Genomic DNA, 13,715 nt, shown 5'->3' with positions numbered 1-13,715 from the left:
AGTACACATAGGTTAATTTGACATACATGACTTATAAGTTTCACAGAAATCATATCACTTTTTTTGGAAAACATTTAATTGCGTTGAATGTATATAATGCTCCGTCCTATTAGTTGAATTAACCTCGAGGTCAATGTTTTGGAAACATGTCGTAAAGTAACGAGAGTTCTGTTAGATAAGTTATCGGTAGGGAAGCTGGTCCTTGCTGCTATAGGATCCCTCTTTGCATCCTTTATTGGGCACCTAGATGACCGACTGTTGCCGCCCAATGGTCAATGCCACGTCCCCTGCATGGCAATTTTTGCATCGGGTAACTGCATCGTCGCGCCGCGCCCGGTGCAACCGCATGCACACGAACGTGCATGATCGTGCGCCGGCCCCAAACACTGGCAGCACAACTTATAAATTGACGGATGGAGTACTAGTTATAGTGATGCATATAATTAAGCAAAGGGATCGCACATGTCTGTATTGACTAGAACGAGAATGCAATACCACAATAAAAATTTAGGCCACGATGATGCGATTGCAGTGGTAGTTACAGGAGGCAAGAAGAAAGATGCATCCATCAACGTATGACCTCCTCCTCCTAACCTAAGTGCGCCGGGCCACTGACCGGCGCCTAAGGAGCGGCGGCTTTTGTGGCGAGGTCAAGGTGCTTCTCAGCTAAGGCATCCAAGGCTTCCAGCCGGTTGAAGAAGGCCAACGTCATAGCGTCCTTACAGGCCTTTTAGATACCTATGTACACGATTCGCTCATACACATGGATGTGTAGGTCTATGGTTTCTTGCAGGGCGAGGCGCCTCACGGCGAGCGCGACCTCCAGGTGGACATTCTTCGTGGCGTCGGCGGGCAGTCGCAGGGCCACCAGTGCTTGAAAGAGGTTCCGACCATGGAGGCTGATTGGGGTGCAGGCAATGAGGAGCCCGGGCGCGCGGGTTGGAGGAGTACGACGATGTCGTCCGCGAGCTTCTTGACAACGGGGAACCTGTTGGTGGTGCGAACGATCATCTGGTCGTACTGAGAGTTGTAGTTGGCATCGACGGCGGCCATCCACCAGCCGTTCGTCAGCACCATGTGGAGAGGATCCACGGTGCCATGCCGCGGGCCGGCGTTGTGGACCATCTGGCACAGCCGCTGGCCGCTCCGCGCATCGCCGCGATGGGTCTGGAGTGAGCACTTTTGCGCTTATTAGTGTAGGTGCTTAGGTAAATGCTTAGGTGCGTATGATGTGGTAGATGCATTGGAATGGAGGGGCGCCTTTATATGAGTGCAAACTGCATTGCATTCACATCGTGCTGCCTCTTTTCCCGGTCCTCCTCCCATTACTTCCCTCATGCATTCACACGATGCTAATTGAAGGAGGATGCATCATTGGCCGTTCAACATCTCGGGAACCGCTACCCTCTCCCTCGTCTGCATTAAAGCCATATCAGGAACTGCACTACCCGTTGTCAAATCGAATAGTACTGTGCCGCCCGCTGCACGCCCGGCTGAACACGCCTCCTCGCCTCCATCTATGCTTAATTACTGACTTTTAGTTGCAAAAATTAGATACTGCTAGTGATTTTTAGGTTCAGATTTTGACAAATCGCAGTGTTACAAGGTTGGCAAATGGCAATGTTACTACATCAACAAATGTCAATCTTTCTAGTTTCACAAATGGCAACATACCCAATATGACATATGCAAAGCGCACCAAATTGTTTGTAAGTGGTTCACACGGGTCATCCAAAAGAACCGTTTGTGTTCAAGAGATGCACAAATCCTGCTCTCACTTTGCATACGGGTGTTATATCTAAAACGTTTGCGATCAAGAGCCATTAAAACCTATAGCCATTAAAACCAAGACACGTGGCGTCACGTGAATGGTTAACATAACGAACGCGGTTTGAATTATACAAATGTTTGAGATATTAAAGCGGCAACTATTTTTTCAAAATCCCTTTGTTGGCTGTTATTCGAGTGCGCCTTCTCTCAAAATGGACACGTAAAATACCACAACATGTCGGGTTCCATTCCATTATAGCATGCCAAGTTTCATGAATTTCAGATGAGTTTTGGATTTACTAGAATTTAAAAACAAAGTATCTTTGCCGGCAATCAACGGTGCCCTGGTGTTTGAAATTCATTCCCATTTCTTGCATTGGACCTAAGCATGTACCCAAGGACAAAGATTAGATTTTTCAACAAATGTATATGCACTGGAGCATGTGCATGTATTTCAAATTTGAATTATGGACATAAATGCATTGAGAACTCAGTTAATGCATAAAAATGTCCAAACGAACCCCGAAAAATCACAAAAAAATAACACAGCACTCCTGTTGTTCTAGTTGACACGAGAAATTTTTTGAAAGCAATAAGAGGCAATGGATATCGTTTCTTCCCCAAAGGTGGGGCGTTCCCTACTGAAACCATCGTGCTTGTTGTGAGAAGCTCTGGTTTGTGAGAAGCATATACCCAAACCTGCCCCAAATGGGACAAAAAAATTACCACGGCATGTTGATGCCGCTCCATGATAGCATGCCAAGTTTCATGAATTTCATACGAGTTTTGGATTTACTAGAATCAATGTTCAAAAAATTGTTAACTGGTAGCTGCTCGGTCAATTTAGAAGTAGCGACGAATCGGTGAATCGGCCTATTAGCTGTATTAATCGGTAGATTGAATAGAAACTTGCCAACATATATCTTGATTTTTAATGTATTATACCATACTCTCATGCTCCAAGCTATGTAGTATACCAAAATATGCTGCCATGCACATATGAAAAGCATAGAGAGGAGGTACAATTATTAATCCTATCTATTAAGGAGCGGCATGGGGCCTGAAGGGGTTATGGGAAAAAAGTTTTGGGCTTTGTTTGCCCACCCGTTAATGGTCCAACAAGGATTAATCGGCATGACAACTAATTAATCGGTCTAACTGGCCAATTAATCGGCCTGAAAAGTTAACGCGGAGAATAGGTGTTATTCGATTCAGCCATGCTATGAGTAGCGATTAACTGGCCCCTTAACTAATTAATCAGGTGAATTCTTGAACAATGACTAGAATTTAAAAACCAGGTATCTCAATGTTTGCGGCCGAGTGACGGTGGCAGGGTGTTTGACATTCATTCCCATTTCTTGCATGGGACCTAAGCATGCACCCAAGGACAAATATTTGATTTTTCAACCAATTTATATGCACTGGAGCATGTGCATGTAGTTCAAATTGGAATTATGCACATAAATGCATTGAAAACTCACTTAATGCATAAAAATGTCCAAACGAACCCCGAAAAATCAATAAAAATAACACAACACTCCTGTTGTTCTATGTTGACACGAGAAAAAAATTGAAAGCAATAAGAGGTAATGGATATCGTTTCGTCCCCAAAGGTGGGGCGTTCCCTACCGAAACCATCATGCTTGTTGTGAGAAGCTCTGGTTTATGAGAAGCATATACCCAAACCTGCCCCAAATGGGACAAAAAGAGAAGCATATACATAAAAATGAGAAGCATATATCTAATGTTGATGCCATTCCATGAAAGCATGCCAAGTTTCATGAATTTCAAACGAGTTTTGGATTTACTAGAATTTAAAAACAAAGTATCTCAACGTTTTGCCGGCAATCAACGTTGCCCTGGTGTTTGAAATTCATTCCAATTTCTTGCATGGGACCTAAGCATGCACCCAAGGACACATATTTGAATTTTCAACCAATTTATATGCATTAATCATGTGCATGTAGTTCAAATTTGAATTATGTACATAAATGCATTGAAAACTCAATTAATGCATAAACGAACCCCAAAAAATCCCAAAAATTGACACAACACTCCTGTTGTTCTATGTTGACACGAGAAAAAAATTTGAAAGCAATAAGAGGCAATGGAGTAAAAAAAGATGATAGGCGCTCCCACCCCCTCCCCGGCGATCGCCACCACCTCCGGTGATCTCCTCCCCTAGCCACCTAATTTCCTTTCCTCTCCATTAATCTCTCCGACGCTCTAAGATCTATGTCCTAATACCCATCTCCATGGGTCCTGTCGATGGATCCACCCTTGGCTTGGACTTCTCCAAGGGTCTGGTTTTTGTGGATATGGTGTTTCAATCTACGGGCTTTCCGATGCACCCCATGGATGACACGGTGTCGTGGTTTTGTCACGGCAGATGTCCTTAGTGTCAGGACTTAGTCGCGAGGCCAACGCATCTATGTGGTAGCTTGAGAGGGGTTGAGCGGAATCGAGAGACGCAACACAAGACAAGGATTTAGACAACTTCGGGCCCCGGGAAACATCATCCGGTAACAACCCTACATGCTATTTGTGGCTAGGTCTCATTATCTTCATGAGGGAGTCGCCGGTAAACCGGCTCTTTGTGTCTAGCCCTAGAGATTGTTTCTTCTTGCTTCTTGCTTGTCCCTCTTTGGGGAGCCCTGCCGCTCCTTATATAAGTTGAAGGGGCGGGTTACATGTAGAGTCCAACTTGGACTTTAACTATTCTGACTTCTCTTCATGGGCTTATTAACGTCTTGGGCTTCATAACGTCTTGGGCTTCATAACCCCTGGCAACCCAGTTATCACCGTCTGCCGGATTATGACTGGTGCCGGTTTATGATCTGACTTAACACCTGCCGGGTTATCATCTGACTTGACTCCTACCGGTTTACCACCAGCTGGTTTACCGTCTGTCTTAGCCATCTGTCTTAACTATCTGTCTTAACTGTCCGTCTTAACTGTCCGCCGGTTTACCAAGTCCCAGCCGGTTTATAACTCCGGCCAGGTCATACCGCGGGGTATATCCCCGACATTAGCCCCCAGTTTAATTTGGATTTATCCATGTTAAACTCATCCTGATCATCCTTAAGTCCTTGTCATTACTTTCTAGAAAATCCGGGTCAATAGGCCAGCTTCATAATCAATTTGCTGGCATTGGTTTGTCACAGAGAAATATTGTGAAGAATAACTCCTTTGACTCAGCTCCCAATGCTTAACAAAAATATTGGTCTTTGAAATACTCATCTGATCTTCAGCCGGTTTAAGAATGTAAAACTTGCCGGTTTACAAATATTGATGGCACCGGGTCATAATTGTAGTTAACATCAAGCTTGAAAATATACCTCTTATATGCCTATGACTTGTAGCCCCCAAGTCTTAAGAAGGTAGTATAGCAACAGCTTAAGACTTGCTTCAATATAAGTATCACAAGCGTGAAGAAATCCAAGTTGTTCATCTCAATCACCAGTCAGAACTGAGTATTCCACATATGTAGCCCCCAAGTGCCAGGTTGTCATGCTTGCAGCAACCTGTGACTTGAAATTGCCTTATACTCATAAAATTTCAACCAGTGTAGCCCCCAAGTGTCGGCTCAGTAAGATAATATTGAGCTGAGACTTTATATATACTTCATTGAAAATAACATCATATGATGTAACCCTCATCATGGGGCTTGAAGCCACGTCCACAAGGTTAAGAGCTTTGTGCTTTACCAACTGAGCAATAAACCTTCAATATAATGGATTAAGACTTGTGTACCTTGAATTGTTGACAGGAGCAATTGGTAGCCCCCAGGGCCGGCTCATTATGATGTGATGAGTCGGGTCTTCAATAAGGCCAATAAAAAATGACTTTGCATTAGCCCCCAAGTGTCATGGTGCATGCTTGCAGCGACATGAGACTTGCATATTTGATATAATCTCAATTTGAATAATGTAGCCCCCAAGTGCCAGGTCGTAAGCCTGCAGCGACTCGGGACTATTCATTCCATTGTGGTATAAATCATATCCATCGATAAAATAATATCCATTGCGCTAAAGCGACTTTGAAAACCTCAATCATAATATTGGTTATTGATGAAAATCCAGCCATGTTGGCTATTTGAATAATATAACCCAATGATTTATAAGCTCATGATTCCAATGGCGCAATCCAAATATATACTGGCGACTTATGGTCGAAAGCCAGGCCGGGTAAATAAGCATCGGATTATAACTGATCATGTACTGACAACTTGTAGTTGAAAGTCAAGCCGGTTTAATGAACACCGGTTTATCAAAACATTATAAATGTCAGCAAAAGAGAAAAAACTTGGCAAACAAAAGCATATGAAAAACTTGTAGTCGAGGCTTTTCATGGGCTGCCAGGCCCAAATGCGAGGCTTTTCATGGGCTGCCAGGCCACTGAGTTAAACCGTTTTACAAAGCCTTTTAAGATGGTCCTCAATCTTTAACCAATCGCCGGTCTATCATTGACAAGTTCAGGGTCATATGCGATTGACTTGTCAAGTTGGCGGGTCATACCAGGCTTACCTGGGCGGAGTGACTTAATGAAGGCAGGTTAACCCGGGGTTTTAGGTGTATATACCAGGCTTCCAAGCCACGGCTTGATAGCCTATTGCCAGTGTAGATTTCTTTGTTCATTGCGATAGCAAAGAATCCCCAAGCAACATTTTGAGTTGTGCTCAACGGGTGCCTATGTTTGAGTTGTTCTTGACAACACTCTTTGGCCCCTAAGTAATGTCATTGCGCCAGCCAAAAGGTGTAGCTATGGTTGAACACAACCAAGGCCCCAAGTGACTTACTGTCGTGGCTTTTGAGCCAGCCAAGAGGTGTAGCTATGGTTCGAATACGACCAAGCCCCCAAGTGACTTACTGTCGTGGCTTTTGAGCCAGCCAAGAGGTGTAGCTATGGTTGGAATACAACCAAGCCCCCAAGTGACTTTGTGGCATTGCGCCGATCAAGACGCGTAGCTATGGTTCGGATACGACCAAGCCCCCAAGTGCTCAATAATATGATGAGCCAATAAGGCGGAATACCCATGTTTGAACCGCGCATCATGGCAACATGTCCTCTTCGGCAACCTTTAACTTTTTGCAAGAGATAAATTCTTCTTGAACCGGGATTTTGAACCGGATATTGAGAGCTTCAAAGCTTTGTGGGAGACAGCTTTCCCTTGAGCCGGATTTTAAACCGGAATCCTTCTTTTTAAGCCAGAAATTTTCTGACGGCCTTTAAATTTGCACCAATATGGCGATTTAGGGTCCTGCATTAGATAACTTTGCAAGCCGGAGTAATTTCTCTTTTAAAGAAAGAAATATATAATATAAAAATATACTGGATGGATTTCACCTGATATGTTACGCCAGAAAATATCCACCGCGGAGCTGATGATCACCACGGGCAAGTCGGCCGCGGGAGCAGACGAATGAACCGGCCGCGGCGTTGTAAACCGATGCGGACGAGATAATAGCCTGCTCCATTGGAAATGACTGGGCCGCGGACGATGAGTCAGTCGCGTATGTTGATGTAGCGGGGGCGTCGACTTGCTCACGTATCTGTCCAGCAGTATGGCACGGACAAGTACTAGTGCAAAAACAATATTGGCTTACGCCCCTTTGCCACACCTTTGTAATAAATAATGGTCCTGCGAAATAAAAATACCACAGACCAAAATAATTGTTTTTCAAACAATGTAATATACTGTGATAAGATTTATAGAAAGGAAAGCACCTGGTGTTTGCGAATCACAGATGATCTGGACGTAGACACCCGTAGATAACCTTTCTGTGCTGTCAGTGAATTCTGTTTGATCCTTATGTATGCATCCAAAGGATTTTCAACAACACCTAATCACTTTGACTTTTCGTCCAACAAGCCCCCTTTTTTTTAATCAAGAGGCCTGATGCCTATCTCTGTATCCACCGGGCCAAACTTCTCCTCATTTTTTCATCAATCTGCAAGGGAGCGTACGGGCGCAACCCGTGTGATAGGACGACCGGAGCGGGGACACAGCGGGGAGGCAAGCCAGCAGGGGCGATGCAAGAACCGGCCGTGGCGCGTTGCGGGAACAACATAGTGGCACGAGGAGGAGCGAGGCGGGAGGCGGCTCGCGGAGGCTGGCCGGAGTGGAGCGGAGGGCGGCCAGGGCTCGTGCCTGCGGCCGGAGCCGGCCGAGGCCAAGGCCAGGTGGGTGAGCGGGCGCTCGGTCGTTGAACCAGCAAGCGGAGGACGGCTCGGCTGCGTGCTGTCTTGCGGCTAACTCGGAGCAGAAGAAGGTGGCGGAGACCGAAGCGGAGACTGGCATGGGTGGTCCGAGGCAGCAGCTGAAGCGGCTAGGCCGGCTTGCGGCTGCCCGAGGTGAAGCTTTAACCCGGGCGGGGGTGACTTGGTGGTGGCGAACCGACCCAAGGCAGCGGGGCGAGTCCGTGGTGACCCGGTAGCGGCTCGAGCATAGGTGAACTGGCAACGGCGATTCATGGAGGAGTGTAGCTCGAGCAGAGGTGAACCGGCGACGGCAATTCATGGAGGAGTGTGGCTCGAGCAGAGGTGAACCGGCGATGGCGATTCATGGAGGAGTGCGGCTCGGAGGTGCGAGACCAAAGCAGACCGCTGCAGCAGTTGAGGAGTAAGGCCGCGGCCACGGTGGTGGCTCGTAATGGTCGTAACAAAGGCGGCCCGGCCCTGGCGACTTGAGGAAGCCCCCGGCGATTTCTCACGGCGGCTTGAAGTAAAATTCACCGCAGCAGGTCACGGCGGAAGCTGTCCGTGGTGAAGATGGAGATGGCTCGGCATCAACGAACCCGAGGGTGGCTCGTGGCCGTTCTGGTGGAGACGTCGCAGGGCCCAGCCACAGCAGAGGTGGAGACTTGGATCCAGGGCAGCTCCGATCCATGGCAGACGGCGGAGACCGGGGCAGCAGAGCGTACGGGCGCGTCGGAGGCGGCGCTGCGGCTCGCGGCTGGGGTCCTAGCAGGCTCAGGACGGCGTGAAGTGGAAGCTCGTGGCGACTCAAAATCAGGTATGGCGGCGGGGTCGCGCGCGAACGGTTTGGAGGCGGAGCCTGGCGCAGGTGACGACTCGGCATCGGTGACTTGATGCGCGCGGTGAAAAGCACGGCAGTGCAGGTAAAGCCGAGTTAAAACGGCACTGAACCAGGGGAGGCCATGGCGCGACCGTCGGAGGCGATCTAGAAGCAGACGACTGCCGTTGTGACTGGCTCGGCGGAAGCGGCTCATCGCACAGCAAAGGACTCAAAGCAGAGACGAGGCAGGTCAACCCAGGCGTTTGACTCCTACGCCGGGTTTTAGAGGTTGTGGGAAATCCTGTTCTTGTACAATGATTGCACGTGAAAGCCTGATGGTATGTTTGTTCTGTTTGCCTCTCGGGAACTGACCCGTTCCCAGATTTTGGTTTTTTCTTCCAAGCATACGATCACCTCGTATTTAACCAGTGAAACCTTATCCGTTTCAGACCGGCGGCGATTTAGTAATAGCGGCGGCTCGCGGTGCCAGCGGGCCCTCTCCTGGAGATCTGATGAAGCGCCGACGGCATGATCAACCAACTGGATCAACTATGTTGATAAACAATTTCTGATCTTAATGAAAGTAGACGTAGATCCTTTCAAAGCTGACTTTTCTTCATCTGGAAATTTGACAAGCTTCTCGAAACCTTAATTAGAATCCCTCCAAGAACTCAACACCACCGTGCGCAGGCCCCACGGTGGGCGCCAACTGTCGTGATTTTGTCACGACAGATGTCCTTAGTGTCAGGACTTAGTCGCTAGGCCAATGCATCTATGTGGTAGCTTGAGAGGGGTTGAGCGGAATCGAGAGACGCAACACAAGACAAGGATTTAGACAGCTTCGGGCCCCAGGAAACATCATCCGGTAACAACCCTACATGCTGTTTGTGGCTAGGTCTCATTATCTTCATGAGGGAGTCGCCGGTAAACCGGCTCTTTGTGTCTAGCCCTAGAGATTGTTTCTTCTTGCTTCTTGCCTGTCCCTCTTTGGGGAGCCCTGCCCCTCCTTATATAAGTTGAAGGGGCGGGTTACATGTAGAGTCCAACTTGGACTTTAACTATTCTGACTTCTCTTCATGGGCTTATTAACGTCTTGGGCTTCATAACGTCTCGGGCTTCATAACCCCTGGCAACCCAGTTATCACCGTCTGCCGGATTATGACTGGTGCCGGTTTATGATCTGACTTAACACCTGCCGGGTTATCATCTGAATTGATTCCTGCCGGTTTACCACCAGCCGGTTTATCGTCTATCTTAGCCATCTGTCTTAATTGTCTGTCTTAACTGTCCGTCTTAACTGTCCGCCGGTTTACCAAGTCCCGGCCGGTTTATAACTCCGGTCGGGTCATACCGCGGGGTTTATCCCCGACACACGGGCTTCTTCACCATGGTAATTTCTTTTGGCCGGCATGATTTTCGTTTGAATGAGGATTCAGTGGCAGCGGCGCTTGAGGCGGCAATCGGAGGTTCTGCCATTGAGTTTATGGTTTTTCTGATCAAGGATAAGGTTTTTGGTTTTCAAGTTTCTTGCAAGGCTATGGCTATGATCATTCTCAAGCTCCGTTCATTCTCTTGTGATCATTTTAAATGTTTCTTTCATCTTTGGGGTAATGGGGGCCCAAATTGGGGCCGTGAGTTCAAACTTTGGAAGTTGGAATGTGATGCTGAGTGGATCATTGTTAGTCCTTCCAAACGCCGAGCTGCCCTTGGCATGTTGGCCATGCACTCCAAACCCCCAAAGTCTTCGGTAAGATCATCACATGCCCCTGCCAAGAAGCTTTCATTTTCAAAGTTCCAGAATTATCCTGCTTGTCGTGGTTATCGTTATCCGACCACACAAAATTGCATTCAAACTATTGAAGATGCGGGGTACACGTTTTCTGCGCATGAGAGGGTGGTCATCCATCCCCCGCCGCCGGCTGAACTCCGGTGGACGTCAACCACCCCCTCCATATCTTTTGGCATGGTTAGGGATCTTCTTCCAGCTGCGGTACGGACGCCGTCTATCTCGGGTGGGAATTCTGGCTCTTTGAATGTGGACGTGTCATCCCATGTTGGGCCGTCATCTACACATGCCACGGTCCAAGTTGAGCCGGTGTTATATTCTGGGCCTTCTTTTATTCCATCCTCTCAGCAAGCAGAAGAAGATTTTTATAACTTGGTTTCGGGTATGGTGGACGAAATTTTAACGTGTCAGAAATGCTTGCAAAAGGGCCATTTTGCTGCGGCGTGCACGTCCAAGCTGCGTTGTACTTCTTGTCTGTGGGTGGGGCATGGTAAAACAGATTGCAAAAGGTTTGCACGGATCTTGGGTTTGGTTTGGCAACCGAAACCCGGTAACGTTGCAACTTCCGAGGATCGCTCACCTCCTACCGAGAATATCTCTCTAACACAGCTTTTACCAAACTTGGACTCTTGCACATCCGCATTAAGTCCTTCGCCCTGTTCCATCAGTCCAGGTCCCAAAACACCTTCGACTGCGCCGCCTAAGGCCCCTCCTCCGCCGGAGTCCTCGCCGTCTGCTCCAAGCCCGGGTTGTGCCTCTCCGATGGCCAACTTCCCCCTCGACCCTTTGCTGTATGTGCCGGCGGGCCATCACATTGTGGACGGCGGTGATGCTCGTTTGCCTTGGACCTTTGTGACGCCACATATCCCAATTGTGCGTCACCATGAGGAGTTCATGTTAGCTGAGGTAATGCCCATCCCTCCTCCTGATCAGATTGGTGCTGCTAGAGAGGAAGTTGTTCAGTGGCTGCAAGCTCATGGGGTTTTGGTGAGGTCTGCTCAACCTTGGATTAGATCGGTGGGTCTTTTTGAGCTACGAGATGCTGCAGTCAGATTCTCGCTCCTTCAGATGCCGCCCCAACCTCTTGGCAATGATCGTTTTGTTCGTTTTATGAAGCACGATGAGGGCGAATCTTTTAGAGGTGTTCAGGGTTTCCGTCAGGGACTGCTAATGTTTTTGGGGATTCCGCTTGATCTTCGCAATGAGGAAGGTATTCGGGCAGCGGTCAACACCTTTGGGAAATTTCATCATTGGGTTAGTCAGGATCCATACCTTGTGTGTACTTTAGTCTTTGGATCCTTTCCAGAAGATATTCTAGTGCCCAGAGATGTGGTGTTCATGGATTATGCAGCCTGGGGTGGTGCCAGGGTGTCTTGGACGGCGCCTCTGCATATTCTTGTGGCCAATTTTGCTGAACAGATGCCCCAAGATGAAGACTGGATGCCCATCAATGGCAATCCTCATCCCCTGCCTGGTGTGCCCTTCCCGGAGATGCCACCTTTTATTCTGCCTCCATTCCCAGCTCTTGGGTGGAACGATGTGCCGCCACCTCCGCCTGAACCTGCACATAATGAGGTGCATGAGGACAATTGGGGAAACTGGGATGAGCCTGCTGCGGAACCAGCTGTTGAGGATCAAGAATCCATGGTGTTGAATGCCTCTGCTCAACCAAGTTCTGCTCAACCTAGCTCTGATGTGCAGCAACAGGTGTCCCCTGCACCTATCATTCTGATTGATGTGGCTGAACCTGCGAACCAAAATGATCTGATGGAGATTGCACCGGACCTGGAGGATGCTAGTAACTCGGCAATTGTGGTCTATCAACCTCCTGTGATTGAGGTTCAAGCTTTGGATCAACCTGCGATTAAGGTCCCCTTTGGTCCCCCTCTGCCCCCTGAAATGATCTGGAGGCGATCGTTTGAAAACCTACTGAATGCACCAGTTGTGTTTGAGGTGCCAAAACCATTGCTGCCTAAACCTCTGTCGCCGGTCACTTTGTCAAAGATAAACTGGGACTTTGCTTTTCAGCATGCTGATCTTCCTCTGTTAACATGGAAGGAGCCGGAACCTGCTCGACCTGTGGCTAGAGCTTTATTTGTGGATGATGCTGAGAGGGCTGCGCCTGATGTTGTCCCTTCTCCCCCTGCGCGTGTAAAAACGAGGAGGCCTCGCAAAACTCTGGCGCCAACGCCTCTCGTTGAAACCTATGTTCGAAGATGTACCAGAAGTTCGGCCCAGCGTGATGGGTTTAAGCCCACTTTCCATGAGCTGGTTCTACAGCCCAAGAAGAAGAAGCCCAAGGCCAAGCCCCTTTTTGCAAAGATGCCTGATGACCCTGCACTTGGGGATGTTCCTCCACCTACTCCCATAAGTCATCTGCAAGCTATTGGCAAGGAGCTGGAGATTGATGCCACACTGCTCACTGAGGATGTACTTATGGTGGACCCTGCTGCTGCCGCAAATCATGCCTCCAATGAATAGTGTGCTTTTCAAGTGCTGGGTTTTGCAAGCCCATAAATTTGCTTCCTGCGTTTGGTTTTCATTTTCTGATCTCTGGATATGTAATAATGTTGGTTCAGACCTTTATGTGCTTTTTGGGCATATGCATTGTGTGTCATGTGGTTGGGGGACTTATTTATGATATATATTTATGAATACTCAATGTATAAGCTGGAATGTCCTGTGCTGGAATGTCAGGGGTTTAAACTCTGAGACTAGGCAAAGAGTTGTTAGACAAAAGATTGATGAAAGTCACTGTGCTATTGCTTATCTGCAAGAAACTAATGTGCTTCATTCGATTCCAGAACAATTAAAAGCTTTTGCCCTAAGAGATTTGACAGCTTTGCTTTCTCTCCTTCTTTGGGGGCCTCTGGTGGAATTCTAGTTGTTTGGAACTCATCTATTTTTGATGGGACTTTATTGGAAGTCCAACAATTTGCAGTGGTGATTGAGTTTGTTTCTAGGCAAAACAATGAGAGGTGGACACTTGTGGTTGTTTATGGTCCTTGTCAGGGGGAAGCTAGGGATAATTTTGTAACCTAGGTGTACCACCTGAATATTCCTGTGGATGAAAATTGGCTGCTAATGGGGGATTTTAATTTCTTGCGTTCTTTGGATAACAGAAACCTGCCTGGTGGTGAT

The sequence above is a fragment of the Aegilops tauschii genome, chromosome 1 (assembly GCF_002575655.3).
Source record: "Aegilops tauschii subsp. strangulata cultivar AL8/78 chromosome 1, Aet v6.0, whole genome shotgun sequence".
NCBI classification, from domain to species: domain Eukaryota; kingdom Viridiplantae; phylum Streptophyta; class Magnoliopsida; order Poales; family Poaceae; genus Aegilops; species Aegilops tauschii.
Note: the sequence above shows the minus strand (reverse complement) of the source record.